Raw genomic sequence first — 12,680 nt, forward strand, 5'->3', positions numbered from 1 at the left:
ATTTGACCTGTGCTTTCTCCATTTCTATTAATCCATCATAATTCATCTCATTAATAAAATATGACTTATTAATGCATTCCAACATCAGAAAGTGACACCTGTAACTTATTTGACGGGGCCTCCACAGGCTTTCCGTGGACAATGCATTAATAGGTCATATTTTATTAATAAGATTATTTTATTGCATAAAATCTACAGTACAGTGCTCAGTAAACATCGTCCAGCAGTTTCATATACATTGTGGCTATTAAAATGGCTTAATTTGCATAAAAATGCAACGCAGCACATGTGCTGCAAGTGGACCAATATTCAACCTAAATATGGCCAAATTGCAACAGATATTTTCTTCATAATCCTGGAAATCTTTATGCTATCATTAAATGCTTAACATTAATAAAAAGCTCATATTCTCTGTTTTCCCAAGATACCAGATATGCAATAAAATAATCTTATTAATAAAATATGACTTATTAATGCATTCCAACATCAGAAAGTGACAACTGTAACTTATTTGACGGGGCCTCCACAGGCTTTCCGTGGACAATGCATTAATAGGTCATATTTTATTAATAAGATAAATTACATGTCCATTGACGTACATGTCCATTTCGGGGCGATCTGACCTTCCTGTCTCACTGTCCGCAAAACACCTAGGAAAATGAATGGAATAAGTTGCGTGTGTCAACGGCTCCCGTTCGGCCCCTGGGGGTCCTAGGGGCCCCAAACTTCACGTGCTGGTAGCCTAGGGGCCCCCGAATACCATATTGAGAGGATGAGCCTCTACCCGAACGCCAAGTTGTTTGTGCACATTTTGGAAAAAAATCTCTCATACAGGCCTGTTCCTCACATAGGGCCTAAACCCCTTTTGATTTAACTGAAGTGACCTGATGAGAAAGATTTATGAACTGCGGAAACACAAATGCGTAGAAGTGATCTATACTTCCGAAACTCTGGACCCCGTGTCAGTAAGATTATGCCATAAAGATGTCTGTGTGTTCTGTGTATATTAATTTTGTAAATACAAATATATAAATACAAACACATGTATATATGTATTTTGAAAATATTTACATGTATATACATTTATATTATACATAAGTATATTTAATATATAAACAACATATTTTTCTGAAATATATACATAAATGTGTTTATATTTATATATAAATAATGAATATACACAGTACACACACATATATTATGTAAACAAAAACTTTTATTTTGAATGTGATTAATCGCGATTAATCGTTTGACAGCACTAATATATGTAATGTTTACTCAGTTAACAAAATTCTTAAATAAGGTACTTTCTCTATTTTTGCAATATTCAAGTGTTCGTGTCCCTGAATAATATCTGCATGCACCGAACTCTGAAGAGTACACATAATATCTAGTAGACAGCAATCCTTGTGAGTGAGAAGTCTGGTGTGGAGGCTGGATCTGGAACTGATATCTGTCCAGGTTATCTGTCTTCACGAACTGTCCTGAAATACAACTCAAACAAACAATGTAGTGTGAGGCTCTTGTGAATGCTCATTTTGGCATCAATGGTGAAGAGTACAGAAAAATCTGCCGAACTGAAATTCAGTCTTTGGTGAATAGTCTTCAAGAGTGCAAATAAGATTTTCAGTTTTAAGTCCTTTTAAGGCTCATGTAAGGTTTCCACAAGCAACAAAGTTTGCTTGAACAAAAACTTCACAACATTTAAAGTTTGGGAGATAATATACATGCAGACCGTTACAGTTTAAAGTGAGGTACGTTCACAGTCCAGACAGGAACATAGTGTGCGGGCCGGATTTGGGCCGACACTGCTGGCTGTCTCTGGTTCTGTCTTACCGTTATTAACTTTAATTTCAAATAACTTTTTTATTATCATCTGTCTTTTTTCAAAATTATGATGGACCCCTCTGTAGGTTGTGGTGTATGTAGTGTCCTCAGTGCAGAGTTAAACGAGATGGCCTTGTAGGACATACAGGAAATATCTGATATTTATGTATCTATGTTCTGACCCACAGGAAAAATGAGCAGTGGGGTGGACAGTGGGGTTGAGGTCCATGGTGCCAGCGATATTGTGAGTACTAATAGAAATTCAATAAAATTATTCTTAATATAAAGATAGTAATTCATATTTCATAATTTATTATTTATTATGATTTTCCATAGGCCACTACTGAAATAATAAGCCGTACAGTAAGTTTATACTTGTCTTTTAGCTAAGCATACATTTTTAGACTGTGATAATTAAATGATTTAAGTTTTTAACAGGTGTTGTGTTGTGCTATTTTGCAGGACACAGACTCAAGCTCTTCAGGAGACGAGGGACCCCCAAATGTTCCTCCCCCTCCTCTTCCTCCTGTTGCTCCACCTTCACCTCCACCACTTCCCGCCCCTCATCCTGCTCCTCTGGAAGATCATGAAGATGTAATGTATAGAATTATTGTGCCCTCTTTAACTATGTAGTGTATTTGTAAACGTTTTGTTTAATTTTTCATTTATTATTTTTTTGTCTGTCTCTGCAGTATTTCGCAGATGATGAGGAGGAGGAAGAGGAGGTTCAGGAGGAGCAACAGCAGCACCAATAACAGTGATTTTAAAAAAAATACTTTTTAATAAATACTTTTTCAATTTAAAACCCCTTATTATTGTCTTTATTTAGTTATTTTTAGATTTTTTATAGATTATGTGTGTGTGTTTGTGTGTGCGTGTGTATTCGATTTGTTAATTAACATTTTTTCACAACTTATGTAGCACATAAGTTTCATTTTTTTGTTATTTACTTTTTTAGGTCACAAACAGGATATAAAATAAACAGAAACAATTTTTATTACAATGTAAGACATCAAATATCAATCAGATGTAAGACAATGTAAGACATCAAATATCAATCCTGGGTCCCAAATTATTTTATAAACTTATCTTGGCTTCAGAAGGAAGCTGTCTCTTTTCCTAGGTGTTTTGCGAACAGTGAGACAGGAAGGTCAGATCACCCTGAAATGGACATGTACGTCACAGGACCTCAAAATTCGGTACGGTGGTAGCCTAGGGGCCCCCGACACGGGGGCCAGAGTTTCGGAAGTATAGATCACTTCTAAGCATGTGTTTCTGCAGTTCATAAATCTTTTCTCATCAGGTCACTTCAGTTAAATCAAAAGGGTTTTAGGCCCTATGTGAGGAACAGGTCTGTGTGAGAGATTTTTTCCAAAATTTAAAGTCCTATTATTAAATTGCAGAAAATGTCTGCAATATCAAAATTTATCTTAATATATTTCCATAAAATCTAACCCAGTCAGCAAGCAAACTTGGCCCAGATTTGACCTGCATCTGGCACAGCTGGCATTCATCCAGCACTGGCATACAGTATGTGGGCCAAACATGGCCCAGGTTTGGCAGAGGTGGTACCGGGTTTAAGACGGCACACAAGACATGGGCCAGATGTCAAATGTAGTATTTGGCCCAGATGTCAAATATAGATATGTGGGCCACATAAGTATGGCCGATCTTGACCCACATGTAAAATCCATTTCAAATATTTTTGACTAAAATCCCAATGTTTTCCCATAAAGAAAGGTAATATATTCACATATATGTGAAACACTGTTAAATATATTTAAATATATTTTGAAAATGCATAACATAAAGCCTATTCCATAATATAAGATATAATGAGGCATGAATGTAATTTCACATGTAAACACATAATTAATCTCACAATATGAGCTTCATGTTATGCATTTTAAAAATTTATTTTCAATATATTTAACAGTGTTTCACATATATGTGAATATGAAGTGAAGTGACATACTGCCAAGTAATGGTGACCCATACTCGTAATTCGTGCTCTGCATTTAACCCATCCAACGTGCACACACACAGCAGTGAACACACACACACACACACACACCGTGAACACACACACAGCAGTGAACACACACACACCGTGTACACACACACACCGTGAACACACACACAGCAGTGAACACACACACACAGCAGTGAACACACACACACCGTGAACACACACCCGGAGCAGTGGGCAGCATTTATGCTGCGGCGCCCGGGGAGCAGTTGGGGGTTCGGTGCCTTGCTCAAGGGCACCTCAGTCGTGGTATTGAGGGTGGAGAGAGCGCTGGACATTCACTCCCCCCACTTACAATTCCTGCCGGCCCGAGACTCGAACCCACAACCTTTGGATTACAAGTCCGACTCTCTAACCATTAGGCCACGACTTCCCACTTCCCATATATTACCTTTCTTTATGGGAAAACATTGGGATTTTAGTCAAAAATATTTGAAATGGATTTTACATGTGGGTCAAGATCGGCCATACTTATGTGGCCCACATATCTATATTTGACATCTGGGCCAAATACTACATTTGACATCTGGCCCATGTCTTGTGTGCCGTCTTAAACCCGGTACCACCTCTGCCAAACCTGGGCCATGTTTGGCCCACATACTGTATGCCAGTGCTGGATGAATGCCAGCTGTGCCAGATGCAGGTCAAATCTGGGCCAAGTTTGCTTGCTGACTGGGTTAGATTTTATGGAAATATATTAAGATAAATTTTGATATTGCAGACATTTTCTGCAATTTCATAATAGGACTTTAAATAAATCAATCAAATCAATGAGAAGAAAAATGGGAAAAACTACACCAGTAGTTTTTTTTTTTATCTGTTTATTTATTTTTGCCTTCCCCTTCTCTTCCCCAATCATTCCTCTTATCAAATTTCAGGCTCGTCACCTTTCTAAGTTTATTTGACATCCGATACGATAGGTGGCGATAGTGCTCATAAAGAGTTAGCCGCCATTAAACAAGAAGAAGAAGAAGAAGAAGAAGAAGAAGACGTGTTTGGGTGCAGTGTGCGATCTCCTATGGAAGCGGGAAAAAAAACTATTTTGCTGCTGTTTTCACCGTTTTCAGGTGAGTTTAATCCCTAAAACATATTACATACAACCATCTCAACTGTCTGCCTAAAATGTGTGCTGTTCTGTAAATCGCTGACGTCACTTGAGGGAGCGTAAATGAATTGAATGAAGTTGTGAAGAGGCCAAGATGGCGCTATTGCAAGCAGACACGCTGCGCTTTTAATCCTCAGACATCATCGTGATTTACATGCAATAAGTGAGGAAAACTACTTTTTTCTTCTTATTTTGCTAATGACATATTAGGGATTAATATTATTTTTGTTTGAAAATTCGGTCATATGGGCAAACGTAAAGCGAAACATCACTCCGAGACGAGCATGGAGAAAAATGAAAAAATTGCTCCATCCCAACTCTTCGCCTCATATCCCGACGATGCAATGCTGACAGAGGTGTCTACTGAGACCGTCGATTCAGAGAAATTATTAGCTACTCCTCTACCTTGTACTCCAGCTAAAAGCCCAGCACCAAAAAAAGGAAAGATTACATCTCCTGATTCTGACATCAATAAGGTTATGGCCGCTATTCAGTCTCTCTCCGCAAAATGTGAAGTTATTTTTGAGAAGGTTACTTTAATATCTATATAACACATAATATCTATAAAAAAGTGGGAGGGCTTAAGTTTTTGCTCACCTGTAATTTTTCTCCTTCTAAGCTTCCTATAAAGCTTTCTAAATTCCACGAACAAGCTCTTTTGGCATGGAAACTTTGCTTTGTTCACAATTTTTCCCCACATAAAGTTAAGCTATGGAACAATGAAACTATACTTGCTAAGAACAAGTCGATTTTTCTTAAGAATTGGCATGAAAAAGGTATTGATTATCTTTGTGATTTCTTAGATCCACAAGGGAATGTTTACTCTTATTATGATTTCATGTCTAAATATAATTTCCCTGTTATTCATAAGGAATTTCTTACAATGGTAAAAGCTATACCAAATGGACTTGTTCATCTAATGAAATGTCATTTATCATTTGAAGAGATTGTAAAGAGTGAACAGAAATTTATGATTGAAGATAAGAGTATTTACGACCCAAAATGTAATAATAAAATTTTAAGAAATGTGTTTCAGTCAAGAAAACGAATTACCCCGAGGGGGAAATTTTTTTGGAATTCTTTGATAGATAATATTAATTGGAAAAAGCATGGCTTTTACCTTACAAATTTTGTATCCCCAACAAGGTGAAATAATTACACTTAAGAATTTTACATAATATTTATCCCACCAACAAACTCACATCTAAATTTGGTAATGGTGACTTGAATTGTAATTTCTGTAAAAGTAGTATTGAGTCAATTGATCATCTGTTTTTTAATTGCTCCCTTGTTAAAGAATTTTGGTTGGATTTGTCAAATCTCCTTGTTTCAAAACTAAAATTAGATATTGAATTTGTATTGGGTGATGTAATTTGTTATTTTTCTCATCGTAATCATAAAACATAATATATTGTAAACATATTTATTTTATTAGCAAAATATTTTATACATAAGTGTAAGTTTTCTCTTAAAGTACCCAAATTATATAATTTTTTGTGTGACTTTAACTACTTAATTAAGACGATGAAAAAAATTTACAACAAAAAAAGTGTCAAATTTTTGAAATTATATGACATTTTGTTGAGCGAAGTGTAATTGGATTAATATGTCTTTTGTCTTTGTAGGACTACTTAAATTGTTTCTATTGTCTTCCTTATGTTTTTGTCATCCACTGTCATTTCATTGTTATGGATATTCAAGTGTATTATTTGTTATTTGATTGTTCAATTGCAAAAAAAAAAAAAAAAGAATGAAGTTGTGAACTTGAGATGTATTTTATTTCTGTGATCAAAGCTGAATTTACAGCATCGCCTGTTTTAATTCAGAAATCATCTTATTTGCTGCTCAGAAAATATCTCTGATACGTTTTTTTGTTTTCATTTCAGGATTCTTTTGAAATAAAGTGTTTATTTGAAACAAAAATATTTACTCCGACTTCTCATCAATTGAATGCATTCTTGCTGAATAGAAATATACATTTCTTAATCAAAATGTTTCTTGAGCAGCAAATAGACATCAGATTTATGTTTGAAGGCTCATTTGACACTGAAGACGAGTAATGCTAAAACAATACATTACAATTTTAACACATTCAAATAATAAACAGCTCTCTTTGAATTGTAATATCGCATACCCTTCTGATAATGTCCGGGGCTCAGATACACTCTCTCTGTTTAAATCTAGATAAAAAATATTGTTTTTAGCCAAGCATTCACATATCTCATAAGATTGAAGAACAGTAATAAATGCACATGATCTTCTTTTGCCTGAAATAATATGAACAGCTACCAATCCTTCTCCTCTTGTTTTCTTGTTTATATCTCTCAGGTTGCCCGTCCCAGTTACTACAGCTTGAATCCAGCCTCGCCCGTGGTGACGTCAGATGATGCCAGCGTTCATGAAGACTCCAGATGATGGCAGCTGTAGATGGATGCAGTGTTGGGCAAGCTACTTGGAAAACATTGTGAGCTAAGCTAACAGTTACTCTTCAATAAATGAAGCTTAACTACACTAAAGCTACAGCCCTGGGAAATGATGATATTTTTTTATATTGAACCAACATCATAACAAATCAATGCTCTCAGAGATTACATAGAATTATAATGAAAATTACATATTATAATAAGAATATGAAATAACAGTACAGTGGTAGACATGTTATAATAATATAATAATAGTAATATACTTCTTTCGTGTTTTTGTGTTGTTGACTCCCCCAGATTTTCAAGGGCCAACGAGAACTCACTGGATGCCACCGGAACCGAAGCGCTTCCAAAACACACGTCCATCAAAACAGCGTTCAGAAAAAGCTCTACCTCCTTTAGTGGACTTTGCTATCCTATTGAATCTTTAACCATTATTTTTTTGCCTCTTTTGGGCTCAGGTGTCATCCTTCTCCTCCTTGCCTTTGGTGAATAATTTCTGCCGGTATCCTTAGAACCGACTGACCTATGTTCAACTGCAGATATTATAACACTGTGTGTGTGCTGGGTTTGATGTGTGGATTTTTACTTTCAACTGATACACCGATGTGGGGGTTTCAGATGCACCCATTCCAGTTACAGGGCCTTGAAAGAGACCTGTGTTGTTATTTTCGTGTTTCCCCTGGATTTTCAAGGGCCGACGAGAGCTCACTGGACGCCATCAGCCCCACTCCTGGCGTTGCCCTTCGGTCAATTCCTTTAAGTTTCAGCCCGGAACCCAAAGATTCTCTTGTTCCTCTTCTGATCTTGGATAATGAGGACATTCGTGGCAAATGCTTTCGCTTCCGGCCGTCCCTCTTAATCATGGTTCCAGAAACCCACAAAATAGAACCGGAGTCCTATTCCATTATTCCTAGTTTTAAACACAGCATGCCCTTGGTGAGTAGACATGTGTTTAATGACACAAATAGTGGAGTTTTGTGAAAATAGTTAAATAATGATGTTGTGTTTTGTTTGTTTTTTTTCTAGAACACTTTGCTGGACAGCAGCCATCGGAGTCCAAAATACAGGCCTGGCTGGAGAAACAAGGGTGGACATCAAACGTCCCACAGGCTTCAGTGATTCTGAAGCAGGGCTTGGACTTGGTAATCGGCAGCAGCTTTGTGCAGAACATGATTTTGCATCAGTGCTGGAAAGGACTGACTGTCAGGCCCGTCCCCGACAAGAACTACAATGTCTTCACCAAAAGGCTTTTTCAGATGGCGAGGTTGTCTGTGAGTACCCAAACTGAAATTAGTTTAATTTTAATGGATATGTTGTATATGGTTTAACACAAATAATTTAATTTAAAGAGACCTGGTGTCGTTCCGTCAATTCCTTTAAGTTTCCACTTTGTGTGCGCTGGGTTTGACGTGTGGATTTTTACCTTCATCTGGTAATCTCTGGGCGGCCTGCTTTGAACACTCTAATTTTTTCAAAGTAAACACCCCCCGCTAAGTTAAATTGTCCCTTGATAGTGCCGATGTAATTCCAAACTAGCGTTTATTTTTTTAGCATTTCATATCTTTCTTTACCCCTCACCTGCAGGGTATAAATCTCCTGTGGGTTTAGGGTAATCAGTTGTTGTAACAGTGTTTTAAAGTTTTTATTTTTTTATCTTATTTTAAATTATATTTATAATTCATTTTCTTACTATGTGTAAGTTGTTGTTGTTCTAAAACGTGTGTTTGGCTCATTGCTGATGTCTGTATAGGTTGTTTATTCAGTTTCAGTTTCTGAATTTAGTTTTAATACTACATGGAAATGAAATAATCTATATATTTAATTTATTTCTGATATGTGTGGGGTTGTACATACACATGTAGTTGTTTTTTGGTGTTTGGCTTAGTGTTACGTTAGAACCATTATTATACTCTTACCTTTTGTTGTTTCACTATTTTGAATTGTTTTTAGCTTTATTTTTTTTATATTTTTTGGTGACGTCAGATGATGCCAGCGTTCATGAAGACTCCAGATGATGGCAGCTGTAGATGGATGCAGTGTTGGGCAAGCTACTTGGAAAACATTGTGAGCTAAGCTAACAGTTACTCTTCAATAAATGAAGCTTAACTACACTAAAGCTACAGCCCTGGGAAATGATGATATTTTTTTATATTGAACCAACATCATAACAAATCAATGCTCTCAGAGATTACATAGAATTATAATGAAAATTACATATTATAATAAGAATATGAAATAACAGTACAGTGGTAGACATGTTATAATAATATAATAATAGTAATATACTTCTTTCGTGTTTTTGTGTTGTTGACTCCCCCAGATTTTCAAGGGCCAACGAGAACTCACTGGATGCCACCGGAACCGAAGCGCTTCCAAAACACACGTCCATCAAAACAGCGTTCAGAAAAAGCTCTACCTCCTTTAGTGGACTTTGCTATCCTATTGAATCTTTAACCATTATTTTTTTGCCTCTTTTGGGCTCAGGTGTCATCCTTCTCCTCCTTGCCTTTGGTGAATAATTTCTGCCGGTATCCTTAGAACCGACTGACCTATGTTCAACTGCAGATATTATAACACTGTGTGTGTGCTGGGTTTGATGTGTGGATTTTTACTTTCAACTGATACACCGATGTGGGGGTTTCAGATGCACCCATTCCAGTTACAGGGCCTTGAAAGAGACCTGTGTTGTTATTTTCGTGTTTCCCCTGGATTTTCAAGGGCCGACGAGAGCTCACTGGACGCCATCAGCCCCACTCCTGGCGTTGCCCTTCGGTCAATTCCTTTAAGTTTCAGCCCGGAACCCAAAGATTCTCTTGTTCCTCTTCTGATCTTGGATAATGAGGACATTCGTGGCAAATGCTTTCGCTTCCGGCCGTCCCTCTTAATCATGGTTCCAGAAACCCACAAAATAGAACCGGAGTCCTATTCCATTATTCCTAGTTTTAAACACAGCATGCCCTTGGTGAGTAGACATGTGTTTAATGACACAAATAGTGGAGTTTTGTGAAAATAGTTAAATAATGATGTTGTGTTTTGTTTGTTTTTTTTCTAGAACACTTTGCTGGACAGCAGCCATCGGAGTCCAAAATACAGGCCTGGCTGGAGAAACAAGGGTGGACATCAAACGTCCCACAGGCTTCAGTGATTCTGAAGCAGGGCTTGGACTTGGTAATCGGCAGCAGCTTTGTGCAGAACATGATTTTGCATCAGTGCTGGAAAGGACTGACTGTCAGGCCCGTCCCCGACAAGAACTACAATGTCTTCACCAAAAGGCTTTTTCAGATGGCGAGGTTGTCTGTGAGTACCCAAACTGAAATTAGTTTAATTTTAATGGATATGTTGTATATGGTTTAACACAAATAATTTAATTTAAAGAGACCTGGTGTCGTTCCGTCAATTCCTTTAAGTTTCCACTTTGTGTGCGCTGGGTTTGACGTGTGGATTTTTACCTTCATCTGGTAATCTCTGGGCGGCCTGCTTTGAACACTCTAATTTTTTCAAAGTAAACACCCCCCGCTAAGTTAAATTGTCCCTTGATAGTGCCGATGTAATTCCAAACTAGCGTTTATTTTTTTAGCATTTCATATCTTTCTTTACCCCTCACCTGCAGGGTATAAATCTCCTGTGGGTTTAGGGTAATCAGTTGTTGTAACAGTGTTTTAAAGTTTTTATTTTTTTATCTTATTTTAAATTATATTTATAATTCATTTTCTTACTATGTGTAAGTTGTTGTTGTTCTAAAACGTGTGTTTGGCTCATTGCTGATGTCTGTATAGGTTGTTTATTCAGTTTCAGTTTCTGAATTTAGTTTTAATACTACATGGAAATGAAATAATCTATATATTTAATTTATTTCTGATATGTGTGGGGTTGTACATACACATGTAGTTGTTTTTTGGTGTTTGGCTTAGTGTTACGTTAGAACCATTATTATACTCTTACCTTTTGTTGTTTCACTATTTTGAATTGTTTTTAGCTTTATTTTTTTTTATATTTTTTCATTTAAATGTTTAGTATCGAAATGTTGTATGCATTTGTCACTTTTATACAATTTACAGAGTTTTGAATTTTTGGTTTTGGTTACTTTTTCTTATTTGTAAATCGCTTTGGATAAAAGTATTTATTCTGATATATCTCCTAAATTGTCTTGACTTTTTTTTATTTGACTTGGAAATCCAAACTGCTGGTATAATATTGGTTTAACAAGGAATTAAGAGAATTAAATAATTATAATTATTAAATATACTTTTTAAATAAAGTTGTTAGGGTTTATATGTGAAATTAACAATTTTACAAATGTTAATAAATGTGAAATTAAAGAGGCACATTAGATATCTTAAAGTCATAATGCTAATGGAATTTAGTTAGAAGCTTTAAGATTTTAACTAAATTTGGCACAATGCTTAACATTACAACAACAGCTTTATTTTTTTTCTCATTGTATAGTTTTATGCCTGTAGTTTTCCTCTATTTCTTCTTATTTATATATTGAAACTAACTTAGATATAACTATCTATTTACTTACTTAATAATTATAACTAGTTATTTTTATTCAGTACTTCAGATTTTAACTGTAAAAATGTAACGTAACAAATTAAACACACACATGATGGAGCAATAACTAGGGATTTTCTTTGTAAATAAGTTTAGTATAAAAATAATGCAAGCACGTTTTTAAATGAAATAAACAGTTAAATGTATACAAAACATTGTGTCTGTGTTTAATACTTAAAAAGGGAGGGGGGGGGGGGGCTGGGAGAAAATCTCAATATGGAATAAATATTTAGCTCACGCTGGCTACAGTCATTGCCTTGCTTTTTATTCAACATTTGCCAGATGTTTGTTTTGTATCAGTGTCCTGATAGAATATCCAGCCATGCTCAAAAGTTCATCAAACCATATAATCTGGTCTGTTTAAAATTTTATTGTGAATATGCTGGATTTTTTTTTTTTTTGCCTCTCAAAACATTGTCCAGCTGTGAGCCGTTGAGAGTCTATGGCCACTCAAACTATTCTTCTCGCCTTGCATCAAGACAATATGAACATGTTCTCTTCCAGACAGATTCGTAACATCTCTAGGTGATCTTAAATTATTGCTCTAATGGTTGAAATGCTTATTTTCTTTTAGCTTTAGCCATTTTCTTACAGTCACATTCTATGTTGTAATAATACTACAATAATCATTTTTGTGAAGCTCAACAATCTTTTGCTGCACATCAGAACTATATTCTTTGATTTTGCTAATTTGTGATGGATGCTTAAGGGAATTTTTGTTGCCTCATATTAGTTCTCC

General features: G+C 35.9%; 1 long non-coding RNA gene across 1 annotated transcript; it reads left to right on the plus strand.

Annotated features, from left to right (window-relative positions):
- Nucleotides 1–4,835: 4,835 nt before the first annotated feature.
- On the plus strand, nucleotides 4,836–9,280 carry LOC306876016. Its single transcript, XR_013784793.1, has 4 exons — nucleotides 4,836–4,923; nucleotides 7,290–7,425; nucleotides 7,682–8,323; nucleotides 8,414–9,280. It is a non-coding gene; the product is annotated as an uncharacterized lncRNA (long non-coding RNA).
- The last annotated feature ends 3,400 nt before the right edge of the window (nucleotides 9,281–12,680 follow it).

This window comes from Barbus barbus (assembly GCF_936440315.1).
Source record: "Barbus barbus genome assembly, chromosome: 10".
Taxonomy (NCBI): Eukaryota; Metazoa; Chordata; class Actinopteri; order Cypriniformes; family Cyprinidae; genus Barbus; species Barbus barbus.